At 38.1% G+C, this 16571-nt stretch overlaps 1 protein-coding gene and 1 long non-coding RNA gene across 3 annotated transcripts in view; one reads left to right on the forward strand and one right to left on the reverse strand.

Moving 5' to 3' along the window:
* The window catches only part of LOC132659865 (uncharacterized), a 293826-nt gene that overhangs the window by 254676 nt on the left and 22579 nt on the right, over positions 1-16571 (forward strand). The gene's annotated exons all lie outside the window — the stretch shown is intronic.
* The window catches only part of LOC121816219 (uncharacterized), a 761897-nt gene that overhangs the window by 32323 nt on the left and 713003 nt on the right, over positions 1-16571 (reverse strand). Inside the window, exon 2 of one of the 2 annotated variants that reach the window (XR_009600802.1) lies at positions 1-9704. This exon is cut by the window's left edge and continues 27060 nt beyond it. The exons of the other annotated variant lie outside the window; for it this stretch is intronic. The gene's annotated coding sequence lies outside the window, so the exon portion shown is untranslated. The remainder of the gene's footprint in view (positions 9705-16571) is intronic. 2 annotated transcript variants of the gene reach the window in all.

Here is a 16571-nt window from a genome sequence, read left to right on the forward strand (position 1 = left end):
GTATGGAATTTTGTGACCATTTTGATCCATGGATAACCAAGCAAAAAGTATAATGGAATAAAATTGTGATTCAAATTAGCACAAAAATATACAATTGTAAAAATATATTTAGAATACATTTATGGGCCCTAAAAGAAAAGTTAACTATGTGGAGAGACATACTGCTATTGTAAAAACAAAACAAAACAAAAAACTGCTATTGTAAAATAAGGTCAAATATTATAAATTGGTCATTTCAGTCATCTGTATATGGCTAAGATAGATGAAAGTATTGATGGATTATTGAGGATTATTTTAATATTCTTTGCAAATTGAATTTGCTAGTATTTCATCAAGAAAACTGCAATTACTATCTTGAACAAGGTTACCCTCCACATTGTTTTTTCATTTCTTACTTACTGAATTCTTTCTCATTTCTAACATTATTTTTGCTTTTTCAGTTCATTTCAGTTCAGTCACTCAGTTGTGTCCAACTTTTTGAGACCTCATGAATTGCAGCACGCCAGGCCTCCCTGTCCATCACCAACAACGGGAGTTCACTCAAACTCATATTCATCGAGTCTGTGATACATTCCAGTCATCTCATCCTCTGTCGTCCCCTTCTCCTCCTGCCCCCAATCCCTCCCAGCATCAGAGTATTTTCCAATGAGTCAACTCTTCGCATGAGGTGGCCAAAGTACTGGAGTTTCAGCTTTAGCCTCAGTCTTTCCAATGAACACCCAGGACTGATCTCCTTTAGAATGGACTGGTTGGATGTCCTTGCAGTCCAAGGGATTCTCAAGAGTCTTCTCCAACACCACAGTTCAAAAGCATCAATTCTTCAGTGCTCAGCCTTCTTCACAGTCCAACTCTCACATCCATACATGACCACTGGAAAAACCATAGTCTTGACTAGATGGACCTTTGTTGGCAAAGTAATGTCTCTGCTTTTGAATATGCTATCTAGGTTGGTCATAACTTTCCTCCCAAGAAGTAGCGTGTTTTAATTTCATGGCTGCAACACCAACTGCAGTGATTTTGGAGCCCAAAATAATAAAGTCTGACACTGTTTCCACTGTTTCCCCATCTGTTTCCCTAGAAGTGATGGGACCGGATGCCATAATCTTCATTTTCTGAATGTTGAGCTTTAAGCCAACTTTTTCACTCTCCTCTTTCCCTTTAATCAAGAAGCTTTTTAGTTCCTCTTCACTTTCTGCCATAAGGGTGGTGTCATCTGCATATCTGAGGTTATTGATATTTCTCCCAGCAATCTTGATTCCAGCTTGTGCTTCTTCCATCTCAGCATTTCTCATGATGTACTCTGCATATAAGTTAAATAAGCAGGGTGACAATATACAGCCTTGACGTACTCCTTTTCCTATTTGGAACCAGTCTGTTGTTCCATGTCCAGTTCTAACTGTTGCTTCCTAACCTGTATATAGGTTTCTCAAGAGGCAGGTCAGGTGGTCTGGTATTCCCATCTCTCAGAATTTTCCACAGTTTATTGTGATCCACACAGTCAAAGGCTTTGGCATAGTCAATAAAGCAGAAATAGATGTTTTTCTGGAACTCTCTTGCTTTTTCCATGATCCAGCGGATGTTGGCAATTTGATCTCTGGTTCCTCTGCCTTTTCTAAAACCAGCTTGAACATCTGGATGTTCACGGTTCACATACTGCTAAAGCCTGGCTTGAGGAATTTAGAGCATTACTTTTCTAGCGTGTGAGATGAGTGCAATTGTGCAGTAGTTTGAGCATTCTTTGGCATTGTTTTTCTTTGGGATTGGAATGAAAACTGACCTTTTCCAGTCCTATGGCCACTGCTGAGTTTTCCCAAATATGCTGGCATACAGAGTGCAGCACTTTCATAGCATCATCTTTCAGGATTTGAAATAGCTCAACTGGAATGCCATCATCTCCACTAGCTTTGTTCATAGTGATTCTTTCTAAGGCCCATTTGACTTCACATTCCAGGATATCTGGCTCTAGGTGAGTGATCACACCATCGTGATTATCTGGGTTGTGAAGATCTTTCTTGTATAGTTCTTCTGTATATTCTTGCCACCTCTTCTTAATACCTTCTGCTTCTGTTAGGTCCATACCATTTCTGTCTTTTATCAAGCCCATCTTTGCATGAAATGTTCCCTTGGTATCTCTAATTTTCTTGAAGAGATCTCTAGTCTTTCCCAATCTGTTGTTTTCCTCTATTTCTTTGCATTGATTGCTGAGGAACCTTTCTTATCTCTACTTGCTATTCTTTGGAACTCTGCATTCAGATGCTTATATCTTTCCTTTTCTCCTTTGCTTTTTGCTTCTCTTCTTTTAATAGCTATTTGTAAGGCCTCCTCAGACAGCCATCTTGCTTTTTTGCATTTCTTTTCCATGAGGATGGTCTTGATCCCTGTCTCCTGTACAATGTCATGAACCTCCAACCATAGTTCATCAGGCACTCTATCACATTTAGTCCCTTAAATCTATTTCTCACTTCCACTGTATAACCATAAGGGATGTGATTTAGGTCATACATGAATGGTCTAGCGGTTTTCCCTATTTTCTTCAACTTAAGTCTGAATTTGTCAATAAGGAGTTCATGATTTGAGCCACAGTCAGCTCCCGGTCTTATTTTTGCTGACTGTATAGAGCTTCTCCATCTTTGGCTGCAAAGAATATAATCAATCTGATTTCAATGTTGACCATCTGGTGATTTCCATGTGTAGAGTCTTTTCTTGTTTTGTTGGAAGAAGGTGTTTGCTATGACCAGTGCCTTCTCTTGGCAAAACTCTATTAGCCTTTGCCCTGCTTCATTCCATATTCCAAAGCCAAATTTGCCTGTTACCCCAGGTGTTTCTTGACTTCCTCCTTTTGCATTCCAGTCCCCTATAATGAAAATGACATGTTTTTTTTTTTTCTTTTTCAGTTCAGTTCAGTTCACTTCAGTTCAGTCGCTCAGTCGTGTCCGACTCTTTGCGATCCCACGAATCGCAGCACACCAGGCCTCCCTGTGCATCACCAACTCCCAGAGTTCACTCAGACTCACGTCCATCGAGTCAGTGATGCCATCCAGCCATCTCATCCTCTGTCATCCCCTTCTCCTCCTGCCCCCAATCCCTCCCAGCATCAGAGTCTTCTCCAATGAGTCAACCCTTCGCATGAGGTGGCCAAAGTACTGGAGTTTCAGCTTTAGCATCATTCCTTCCAAAGAAATCCCAGGGCTGATCCTCAGAATGGACTGGTTGGATCTCCTTGCAGTCCAAGGGACTCTCAAGAGTCTTCTCCAACACCATAGTTCAACAGCATCAATTCTTTGGTGCTCAGCCTTCTTCACAGTCCAACTCACACATCCATACATGACTACAGGAAAAACCATAGTCTTGACTAGATGGACCTTTGTTGGCAAAGTAATGTCTCTGCTTTTCAATATGCTATCTTGGTTGGTCATAAATTTTCTTCCAAGGAGTAAGCATCTTTTAATTTCATGGCTGCTGTCACCATGTGCAGTAATTACTGTTTGCTTAAAATTAAATAGAATATTCCTTAAAAGAAAGATTTAGTTCTGACTCACTTGTCGATCTTAGATTTCTCTAATGCAATTAAATCTGTGTTGGTTTTGTCCCTAACCATTGTCTCTTTGGTTTGTTGTAGTCAACTTAACCTTTTTTGATGAATATTTTATTCACTTACATTTATTATTAATGTAGAAAAAGCTAAAGCCAATGAATCTGTGTCTTAGAACAACTTTGGTAACACACCACTGTTGAAATATTGTGCTATAATATAGTAGTTCTCTATATTCTACAATTATAACTTTATTTTCCAATTTGTCCCATTTGTTCCATTAGGCACATGGTTTGTTTAATATTTTTGCTTCATTGTTTGTTTTTAGTATTTTGGGTGGTAGTTTTATTTTTTAGTACTGTACAACTGTGAGCATATGTGATTTCTGCAGTTTCTGTTATTTATCATTTATTTGTTACTGATTTATTTTGGTAAATAAAGCACAGATGTTTGAAGAAAATGTGTACTTTCTGTTTCTAGAGTAGAAATATTTATAGGTATCAGTTATTAAGTTTCCTTTTATTTCCTTGATTTTAGTTATTTAAATGATCCAATTCTTCTGTAGTGACTTGATAGTTATATATCATGTTTATATTTTACATTTCTTTTATACGTCCCTTAATCTGTCTACATAGATTCTTCACATCTTACACTTGTGTCATTACCAATGCCAAAAATGAAGCAAAATAGTTGGTTCCTTCCAGTTACGATGAAAATCTTGGTACCTTTTTCTTTTTATAATCTTCCCACTTTTCCTTTCACTTACACATCCACATTCTCTTTCTAATTTTTGTGACTATATTCTACATTATAATACCAACTACTGTTGTTAAGTTAAAACATTTTAAGTATTTTATTCTGTTAATTATTTTCACTGTTTCCTGAAAACATATCCCCAACAGTTGTATAATCTTACCTTCATGTTCCTTCACTGCTATATTCTGACCCCTGCACAATGACTGGTGCATCACATCCTCTCATAAATTCTGGTTAAGGAACTAACACAGCAGAACAGGAGAAAGAAGATGAGAACCTGACATGTACAACTTACAACCCCGTAATAAACTTGGCTTCTGTTAGCCCATGTTACCAGAAACATGTTACCACCAAGATTATGATAAATCTGTAGAGTGAATTTCACCTTGATAGCCCCCTCTGTAGGCTTCCTGGTGACTCAGTGGTAAAGATTCTGCCTGCCAATGCAGGAGGTGCAGATTCAATCCCAAGGTCAGGAAAATCCCTTGGAGAAGAAAACAGCAGCTCACTGCAGTTATTCTTGCTTGGGAAATCCCATGGACAGAGAAGCCTGATGGGCTAGAGTTCATGAGGCCTCAAAAGGGTCAGACACACCTTAGAGACTAAAATGATAACTACAACAATCCCCTCTTTGCCACAGTCAAAAGCACAGGCAACACACAAAGCCATACGAATGGGAACGAACACTGTACTGTTTCCATGTGATCAGACTCTTGGAATGTGAGGTGCTTAGACAAAGTTCATTGTCATTAGCCCTTTTAATGGACTCAACTGAAAACACTGGTCTCAAACTTGGCTACACATTGTAGTAACATGGGAAATTCTTAACAGAGTCTAATGACCTAGCTACTCACCAGATAAATTAAATCCAAATCATTCTTGTTGAGACCTAGGCATCTGTATTTTCTAAATCTCCTCATGTGACTACAGAATGCAGCCAAGAATAAGAGCATGGGAGAGTTAGTGGAATCTGAACCCTCAGTCTAGGTTTGCGTATGAACCTAATACAACACAAGCTATTTTGGATACTTAAAAGTGACCCTGGGAAACAGAATTTTGTTCTGGAATAAGATAGTCACATCAAAAAAAAAAAAAAAAAAAAGGACTATATCATTGCCATAACTGTTTCATTAGTTTTTAAATTTCTTTAAAAGAAGGATAATTCCTTTACAATATTGTATTGGTTTCTACCATGCATCAACATGAATCAGCTGTAGGTATACAGATGTCCTCTCCCTCTTATTTCATCACTTTTAACATGCAGATGAATGGAGTGTCCAGCTGCATTCGGGGGTAAAAGGGTAAACAACAAAAGGGTTCCTCAGAGTTGATCAGATAGCTCAGTTAAAACCAACATGGAAAAACAGACTAAAATTCACTTTTCAACAATTGAGTTTTGTTTAATCAATTTGGTTTGGGCTATCTTCCACACACAAAAAAATTTAAGTTATTGCCCTGATATTGAGGTCCTACACTCTTTTCCTTTTTTTAAAAAGCAGGTTATATATAGATATTTCCTAATAAAATAAAATTAGGCTCAGATGTTTGAGTTCAGAATAGGGTCCTTCATTTTGAAGGCTACTTGAGTAGAGTCAAGGAAATAGTCTCTCTGGAAATGTTCTTTGAATATTAGCTGTTACCATAATATATGCGATGCTTGACTTGAGATAAGAAACAAATAAAGAATAAACAAACAAACAAACAAAAAAACACAGGCAAACTTTTGGTGGTATTTTATTATGTACATCTTCCTAAACACATTGTTAGGTAACATGTTAGCAAAACTATTCAAGCTATAGTTAGCATTACTTTACAAAGTAAAGACCAATTAGCTCTTTTATATATCATGGCAATCTTTATTTGATTGCTACTTTTTACATTTCAAATGCTTTTGACAGCATCAGTTTATTATTTTTTCTTCCAGCTTTATTGGGATAAACTGACAAATAAAACTGCATATATTTAAAGTATACAATGTGATGATTTGATACACATACATTTTGAGAAATTATAATCACTATCAGGTTAATCATTAATAACACATTCATCACCTCATATATTTACCAGTTTCATGTACACTTAAAATCACTTTAAGAACACTTAAAATCTACAATCTTAGAAAATCAAGTTAAATGACTTTTTAACTATGGTCACCAAGCTGTATATTAGAATCAATCAGTTTAATAGCTAACATACTCAGATATCTTAGGAAAATGATAATGTCTACAGATAACTGTGAATTAAATTTGCTTCACAGAGCTATTTGTTTTGTCGTTAAGTCACTCAGTCATGTCTGACTCTGGTGAACCCATGGACTGTAGCCTGCCAGGTTCCCCTGTCCATGGAATTTTGCAGACAATTACAAATTACGCTGGAGTGGGTTGCCATTTCCTTCTCCAGGAGGTCTTCATGACCTAGGGCTTGAACCCAAGTCTACCACATTAAGCAGGCAGATTGTTTACTGCTGAGCCACCTGGGAGGTTTCATGGAGCTATTACCTCTTGTTTTTTGGCCTATTCACTGCTAGATAATTGGTTTCCCTGATGGCTCAGATGGTAAAGAATCTGCCTACATTGTGGGAGACCTGGGTTCAATCCCTGGGTTGGGAAGATCCCCTGGAGGAGGGCATGGCAACCCATTTCAGTATTCTTGCCTGGAGAATCCCCATGGACAGAGGAGCCTAGCAGGCTATATAGTTCATGGGGTGGCAAAGAGTCAGACATGACTGAGCGACTAAGCTCAGCAGTGCTAGGTAATATCTATTCATTTCATTATTTGTGCCATTGTTTAGAAACATGTTGTTAAAATATACCCAGTGCACTTGTCAGATAGAAGCTGTAATTATATTTTAAGGATGCTTTCTTTGTAATATTGGATTAGATAGATCCAATAGCATCTTGATTTCCCAAGGTATATAGCTTGATTGAAAACTATTGAGCAGAATATATGATCCTTGGACTCCCATCTTAGTGAAAAATAATCAAGAAGATAATGTGACATACATGTGTGCTATAATGATTTTCACATGGTCCAGTAGTTCTCAAATAGGACCTGGCCCAGCAGCAGCAGCATCTCTTGGGAAGTTTAGAAATGCAGATTCTCAGACTCCACCCAACCCTACTGAATCAGAAACTGAGTACTGGGCCAACAATCTGTTTTAACAAGTCTTCTCTGTGGTTCTGTTATAGAATATACACTTAGAATAAACACAACATAACACAAGCTTTGTCTCCTCAGGGGCTTCCCAGGTGACTCAGTGGTAAAGAATCCACCTGCCAATGCAGGAGACTCAGGAGTTTCCAATTCAATCCCTGGGTCGGGAAGATCTGCTGGAGGAGCAAATGGCAACCCACTCCAGCATCCCTGCTTGGAGAATTCCATGGACAGAAGAGCCTGGTGGGCTATAATCCATGGGGTCGCAAAGAGTCAGATACAACTGAGCATGCACTCACCCATATCTCTTCTACCATCTTTTGTTTTGTCTTCTTTAGAAAATAATTTGTATTCAAAGATAATATTTGCCCAGGAAGGTTTTTCTTTTTTTTTTTTTAATCTCAAGCAGACTTAATCAGGGTACCTATCATTCTATTATTTTTCCATCACATGTTAAAGATTCATGACTGGTTTTCAACATATTTTAATGTACACTTAAGTGATCTTTAATTCCTTACATTTGCTTTTAAAACTTCTTTCAAGCAGCAGTGTTAGATTTCACATGTGCTTACTTACCTCATTGAGATAATGTTACTATAATGACCTTACTTACACATTGAATAATTAGAACTAATATCTCTCTAATGAGATACACCATGTTATTTGCAACCAGATGCTCCATCATGGATTGCAAAGGACACTCTACACTAACATTTCCAGCATATTCAAGAGTAATATAAGCATTCATTTCATATAAATTATTTTTCCTTCTTTCTTTGAGAATTTAGTTGTTTCTGGATGGATATTAACCTTCAAAATAACTCAGAAGACTTAGAGAGTCATCTGACTTTGGCACAAAACACAGTGTATAACAAGTATTTGGTGGAAGAATAAAGACTAGCTTTCAGTCATTTTTTTTTTTTAAGTTTACTGAGAACATAGACCACATTGCTGTATTATCCTTGCAGCTGTGCCTTTAAAATATAGATTTAATTTTTATAATATTAGAGCTTAAGATGGAATCTTTTCATATGAAGAAAATATTCTTCTATTAAGAAAGAGCTCCATGTAGGCCTAAGAATGTGGCAGTCATTTTTCAGTAACTGCTTATGTATGTTCAATAAATATGAGATGGAAATAAGTACATATATATCTGTGGGGCTTCCTTCATTGATTATTCACTCATATTAAAATATCTATGGGCATTGTTAACATAGAAAAATGAATTCACAGTAGACATACATGCATATACAAAGTGAACTGCGTGGAGACATAGCCACTGGTTTATGTTCAATGGTATTCTCATCTCCGCTGAAGGTAAATACATAACTATTTATTTAAACTCTATTTGCTTGTTAATGAAACCAAAGCATGTAGCATCTTAGGAAAGTGTGAATTAATGGCTATGATGACCTCACCTCCCCACAGCCTTCTGAGCCTTCACAGAAGGGGAAATTAAGGGAGACAAACTGAATTGTGAGGCTCAGGGACTCCGTTGGTTCTGCCTGTCACTGTTTTAAGCCGGCTCAAAGCCTCCGGGGAGTCTGGTTGTTCCAGCCTTCCTCAGCCAGCCAGACGGTAACGGCCCACTGCTTTTATTCATTACCCTGAGTGTAATGCACTAAATTTAACAAGTAACACACTCAGCGGGAATTTATTGGCCTTTTGCAGCATGATTGCAAGGTAGGATATGGATATGGATTCCAATTACTGTTGACACCCAGATAAGAACAAGGCCTGTATATGATTATTAATCAAAGTTAATATTTTAGGAAAATGACAATAAATAAATAATTTCTATACTATTTGAAACAGATGTTCCCAGGTTGAAAGAACTCTTCTCAGTTACACAATTACATAATAGGAGCATTCCAGTGAAAGAGAATAGCAATAATACAATAGCAACATAGAAGCAAAGTGATCCTAGAGAGCAACAGTTTTCATATAAAAATAGCTATATGGAGCAGATGTACAGGTGAGAGAAGACTAACAAATTCCAAATATAGACTCCTGTGTGTTATATAAAGCAATGGCCAACTAAACGGTCATTTTTAAATAAGGATTTACTATTTTAAGGAGAAAAAAAATAACAAAAAAATATTGTCATTTCAGATGGTAAATATGATCTATTAAAATGTGGCAAGAAGAATGATGGTAAAAAAAATACTGTATTACATTTTCATATCAATAACTCTGGCATTACCTGATGATGAAAATTCAATATTGTCCACATATAGATATTTATGATGTCAAAGTCTTTGGGCTGCAATATAAAATCAAGAAGCTAGAAGTTTTAGTAACGTTGGGCAAGGATGCATTGTTATTTTTTAATATTATTTATAGAGCAATGGGAACACAATAAATGTAAAGGCATAGAAGAAAGAGAACCTGCTTTTGTTTTACCAGACTATATGTGAATGAAATATGTTGAAAAATAAAACAAAGGGAGCATCACCTTTTCCATGATTTACTCAAATGACCAACTTAAATTATTGAAATAAGAGGCAGCTGCATCACTGGTGAAGGTTTGAACCTTCACATTACACAGAATCATATCCTCGCTTTCATAATTATCAACACTCTAACTTTGAACCATTAATTTAATCTCTTAGACTGTGTCCCCAAGTGTAAAACAGAATGATTATAGTAACTACCTCTGTATTATACACTTCAAAGCTGCTAAGAAGCTAGATCTTCAATGTTCTCCCCACAAAACATTGAAATGGTAATTATGGAACACATTGGCTAGTGTTAACTAATGCTATGGTGGAAAGCATACTGCAGTATATAAATGTATGAAATGAAAGTGTTGCACACCTTAAACTTTAACACCATAGGGGAAAAGTGAATAAAGGGAACACAAGATGCCTCTGTATTTCTTCTTACAACTGCAGACTTATTTCAAAATAAAAATGTTAATTAAAAGAAAAGAGACAGATGGGTTTTATTTTATTTAACCAAAAATGTTTTATTTATCCAAGATACTTTCATTTCAGTCTATTAAACAAGATAAAAATTAGTGAGATACATTACTTTTTTTTCATACTGTCCATTTGAACTGGCCACATTCCAAGTTCTCAGTAGCTATGTGATAGATGTTACTGTACTAGACAACACAGATGTAGGGAGTACAAAGACAAGAAGTCAAGACAAGGTTTAAGAGGTAGTCAAGGGTCAAATTGGGCTTCCCAGGTGGAGCTAGTGATGAAGAATCCACCCGCCAATGCAGGAGATGCAGAGACCCAAGTCTGATCATTGGATTGGGAAGATCTCCTGGAGGGGGAAATGGCAACCCACTCCAGTACTCTTGCCTGGAGAATTCCATGGACCAAGGGGTCTGGTGGGCTACAGTCTATGGGGTCGCAAAAAGTTGGATATGACTGAGGGACTAAACAACAACAAGTCAGATCATGAATGTAATGCCTATAATAAAATCCAGACTCTGCAATGGCTGACAGAGCCTGATGTTACAGCCACCTCTGCTTCTTTCTCTCATTCTCATTCTCAGTCACACTGGTGTCCTTGCTATTCCCGGCAAATTCCACATGTGCTCCAAACTTGGAAACCTCACTCTGGCTGTTTTCTCTGTCTGGAATCCTCTCCCTAGGACATTGTTCTGACTTGCTTCCACATTAAGAATTGTCTCTGATCAGATCTGTCACAAGTTCTTCCCTGATTTATTGATATAAAGGAGCAAATTCTACCCTTCTCCAACACTATCAACCAATCCACTGCTTTAATTTGCTTGATGGAACTTACATAATCTGACATTCTATGTACTTACTTGTTTATTATCAGTTTCCCAGTGAACCTGGAACAGTGCCATGAACACATAATACATGCAGTAAATATTTGCTGAGTTAATTGTTTAATGATGTTTAACTCTCTCACAAAGCTAGTAGAGGTAATGGGATTCCAGTTGAGCTATTTCAAATCCTAAAAGATGATGTTGTTAAAGTGCTGCACTCAATATGCCAGCAAGTCTGGAAAAGTCAGCAGTGGCCACAGGAATGGAAAAGTTCAGTTTTAATTTTCATCCCGAAGAAGGGCAATGCCAAAGAATGTTCAATCTGCTGCTCTATTGCACTCATCTCACATGCCAGCAAAGTAATGCTCAAAATTCTCCAAGCTAGGCTTCAACACTTTGTGAACCATGAACTTTCAGATGTTCAAGCTGGATTTAGAAAAGGCAAAGGAACTGGAGATCAAATTGCCAACATCCATTGCATCATAGAGAAAACAAGAGAGTTCCAGAGAAACATCTACTTCTGCTTTATTGATTATGCCTAAGTATTTGACTGTGTCAATCACAACAAACTGGAAAATTCTTAAAGAGATGGGAAAACCAGACCACCTTACCTGCCTCCTGAGAAATCTGTATGCAGGCCAAGAAGCAACAGTTAGAAATGGACATGAAACAACAGATGGGTTCCAAATTGGGAAAGAAGTACGTCAAGGCTGTATATTGTCATCCAGCTTACTTAACTTATATGCAGAGTACTATGTGAAATGTTGGGCTGGATGAAGCACAATCTGGAATCAAGATTGCTGGGAGAAATATCAATAACCTCAGATAAACAGATGACACCACCCTTATGGGCAAAAGTGAAGAGGAACTAAAGATCCTCTTGATGAAAGTGAAAGAGGAGAGTGAAAAAACTAGCTTAAAGCTCAACATTCAAAAAACAAAGATTATAGCATCAGATCCCAGCACTCCATTGTAAATAGATGGAGAAACAATGGAAATAGTGACAGACTTTATTTTCTTGGGCTCCAAAATTACTTCATATGGTGAATGCAGCCATGTAATTAAAAGAGGCTGGCTTCTTGGAAGAAAAGCTATGACCACATAGACAACATATTAAAAGCAAAGACATTATTGTGCTGACAAATGTCCATCTAGTGAAAGCTATGGTTTTTCCAGTTGTCAGGTATGAGAGTCAGGATGTGAGAGTTGGACTATAAAGAAAGCTTAGTGCTGGAGAATTGATGCTTTTGAACTGTGGTGTTGGAGAAGACTATTGAAAGTCCCTTAAACTGTAAGGAGATCAAACCAGTCAGTCCTGAATATTCACTGGAAGGACTGATGCTAATGCTGAAGCTCCAATATGCTGGTGACCTGATGCCAAGAACTGACTCATTTGAAAAGACCCTGATGCTGGGAAATATTGAAGGCAGGAGGAGAAGGGGATGACAGAGGCTGAGATGGTTGGATGGCATCACTGACTTGATGGACATGAGTTTGAGTAAGGTCCAGAAGTTGATGATGGACAGGGAGGCCTGGCGTGCTGCAGTCCATGGGGTTGCAAAGAGTTGGACATGACTGAGCGATTGAACTGAACTGAACTCTTTCATAGTTCTCAAATGAACTGCTTGCCTCAAGGAAAATCTGCATTTTCTTTGAATTCAAACCTGACAATAAATTTAGAAACTGGGTAAAGTTTTAAAAATACAAAACACAGAAGAAATCTGTTGACATTCCAGTAAAATCGACACCATATTTTTAACTCAAAGATTAAGCTTTCAGCTCAAATTTTTCTAACATTGTCACCTGTGTAGAGAACTCACTTCTGATATAATAACATTTTATTTGTATTTTTTCCTTTATTCATGGAAACTTTCTTTACGTCTTGCTGCAATATTCGCTTATATTCTGTATATGTGATGCTGAAGTGAGCACACAATTCACATTTAAGTAAATTCAAGTAAATTCATTCACAAGTTCTGAAAATGACAATAATTCCTCCTGAACCTGCTGTCAAAGCCCACCTAAGGCTCTGAGCCTTCCATGACACATCGCTTTCTTAACACATTTGCCAATAACTTCAATCAGAATGTCTTTCTCTCTTGCTCTTCCATTATTGCATGAGATATGTCCCTTAATTCAACACCTATTCTAGTCTACTTATATCAAAGATATTTATGAAAATGTTCTCTCTCCAGGAGGCAGGAATTATCTTTGCTTCTCTCTGTCACTAGAATAAAGCTTTACACTTCTCAGCTGGACTTAGATAAATATTTGATGAATTGAATGAATTCTGTTTTGTTTCAATAATGCATGCATACATCTAGTGAAGAATACTTGGTAGGCAAACATTGTATATGTATCATTGTATATGACACCTCTCAAACACAAATTCACACTACACAGTGTTTTGCTTTGTTTTGTTTTTCCATAAAAGAACTAATAGTTGTTAAGCTCCTGTGATGCATTACAAATTTTACATATGATCTTATTTAATCCCTGTCATATTTGGACCATTATTATTAACTCTGTACCTACGAGGAAATGGAAGCTCAAAAAGAACATGTAACTTTTACAAGGTCTGTGAGTACGTGCATGCTAAGTTGCTTCAGTCATGTCCGGCTCTTTATGACCCTATGGACTGTAGCTCTCCAGGCTCCTCTGTTCAAGAGATTCTCCAGGGAAGAATACTGGAGTGGGTTGCCATGCTCTCTTCCAGGGGATCTTCTCAACCCGGGGATCTTCTCAACCCAGGTATCAAACCCACGTCTCTTATGTCTCCTGCATTGGCAGGCGGGTTCTTACCACTAGCACCACCTGGAAAGTCCTACAAGGTCTCAGTCCAGTTGAGTTCAGTCACTCAGTCATGTCCAACTCTGTGACCCCATGAATCACAGCACACCAGGCCTCCCTGTCCATCACCAACTCCCAGAGCTCACTCAGACTCACGTACATCGAGTCAGTGATGCCATCCAGCCATCTCATCCTCTGTCGTCCCCTTCTCCTCCTGCCCCCAATCCCTCCCAGCATCACAGTCTTTTCCAATGAGTCAACTCTTCGCATGAGGTGGCCAAAGTACTGGAGTTTCAGCTTTAGCATCATTCCTTCCAAAGAAATCCCAGGGCTGATCTCCTTCAGAATGGACTGGTTGGATCTGCTTGCAGTCCAAGGGACTCTCAAGAGTCTTCTCCAACACCACAGTTCAAAAGCATCAATTCTTTGGCACTCAGCCTTCTTCACAGTCCAACTCTCACATCCATACATGACCACTCTAGTGTCTGTTAAATGTCAGGATTCTCCTTGTCTAACTAATCCCCAAGTCCAAAGTATTATTTCACACTTTATAGTTGGTATTACATACTTCAACATAGAGATTACTTTCAGAGACAAGTGATAATGAGTTAGATATTTTATTACCAAAGTTACCCAAAGCTTATGGGACTCCAAAGAAGACATTAATAAATTAGGGATTATCTAGAGAAATACAACCAAGTAATTGTGGTGCATAGGCATATTTGGTCCACAGTATGTGGAATCCTCCCAAACCAGGTATTGAACCCATGTCCCCTGCATTGGCATTTAACCACTAGACCACCAGGAAAGCACCTAAAAACATTTTCCCCAGGAGCCTCTTAGATCAGATACTGACTTCCTAAGGCAGGTTTCAAGTATTACCTGGAGTAGTATGAGAAGCACTCTATCTTTGAGGACTTCCCAGGTGGCACAGCGGTAAAGTGCCCACCAGTGCAAGAGCTACAGGTTGATCCCTGGGCTGGGAAGCTTCCCTGGTTTAGGAAATGGCAACCCACTCTAGCATTCTTCACTAGAAAATTCCATTAACAGAGGAGCCTGGCAGGCTATAGTCTATGGGGTTGCAAAGAGCCAGACACAACTGAGCACACACACCTATAACTAAGAAATTATATGTTATATAAGATTAAGCAATTGAAGTCTTTTCTCCGAGAAAATAATAAGTTGATACTGCATAGTATGGATTTGGCCTTAGCTAAAGAGAGGTCCAGCCTTTGTACTGGTCCCACTGAAACCCTGGAATTCTCTAAGTAAGAGGAGTGCCTATTACTAGAGGTGGACCTTTTGAGAATCCTAGTAAATCAATCAATCAAGCATACTTATGTAATAAAACTCCAATAAAACTCTATATGATGAAGTTTAGATGAACTTCCTTTGTTAGCAAAATACAATGTGTTGTCACACATCAACACTTAGAAGAGGAACACATTCTGAGGGCAGTGGAAGTTTCTATCTGGAGCCCTCCCAGACTCAGCATGTGTCTCTTCTTCTGGTTGATTTTTGGTACCATGTCCCTGTAGTAACTGAAACTGTTAAGTATAATAGTATAATAGGTTTCAGTTAGTTCTGTGAGCCTCTTGAGTGAATTATCAAACCTGAGGGTAGATTTGAGAAACCTTGATTTTTCAGAGTAAGGGTGGTCTTATGTAGATACTTCCTTTTAACTTTGCAGTTTGTCCCTAACTCCTTGTAGTTAAGCTATAAAATCTTGGGTAGACTTATGGTCTAGAAGACTACACATTTAACTCTGTATAGTAGACATGTATGTGAGTGCTAAGCTGACTCAATCATGTCTGACTCTTTGCAGACCCATGGACTGTAACCTGCCAGGCTTCCCTGTCCATGAGATTCTCCAGGCAAGAATACTAGAGTGGGTTGCCAAGCCCTCCTTCAGTGGATCTTCCCAACCTAGGAATAGAACCCACATCTCCTGCATTGCAAGTGGTTTCTTTACCTACTGACCACCTGGGAAGTCCATAGATGTATATAATAAACAATAAAATTAGATATTTTTGAAGATGTATTACAGCATATTAAAAATTTATGAAGAGGAGGGGCATGAAAATGACTTTATGTATTCAAAATATTGTCATGTAGACATATTTGATATTGTTAGAGAGAAAAATATTGAGCTCAGTGTAGAGAAGAACTTCCTAAAAATTAGAGCTACCCAGCTGTAGCTCCAATACTCTTCACCTGATGTGAAGAGCTGACTCATCGGAAAAGATTGATGCTGGGAAGTATTAAAGGCATGAGGGGAAGAGGGCGACAGAGATGAGATGGTCGGATGACAACACTGACATATTTCAGGAGATATTGAAGGACAGGGAAGCCTGGTGTGCAGCAGTCCATGAGATCGCAGAGTCAGACATGACTAAGTGACTGAACAACAGCAAGAGATATCATGAACTACCTATGCAAGCAGTAACCCTCTACCTTTGAATATGCAAACTCCTAGTGTAGAGTGCTATGCATCCCTTGGAATATTAGGGATTCTGGCCTTAGAGGAGAACAAGGTAATTTTTTAAGACATCTTCAAACTCCAAGATTCTGCTATTTTATGGTTTATATTTC

The sequence above is a fragment of the Ovis aries genome, chromosome 1, assembly GCF_016772045.2.
Source record: "Ovis aries strain OAR_USU_Benz2616 breed Rambouillet chromosome 1, ARS-UI_Ramb_v3.0, whole genome shotgun sequence".
NCBI classification, from domain to species: Eukaryota; Metazoa; Chordata; class Mammalia; order Artiodactyla; family Bovidae; genus Ovis; species Ovis aries.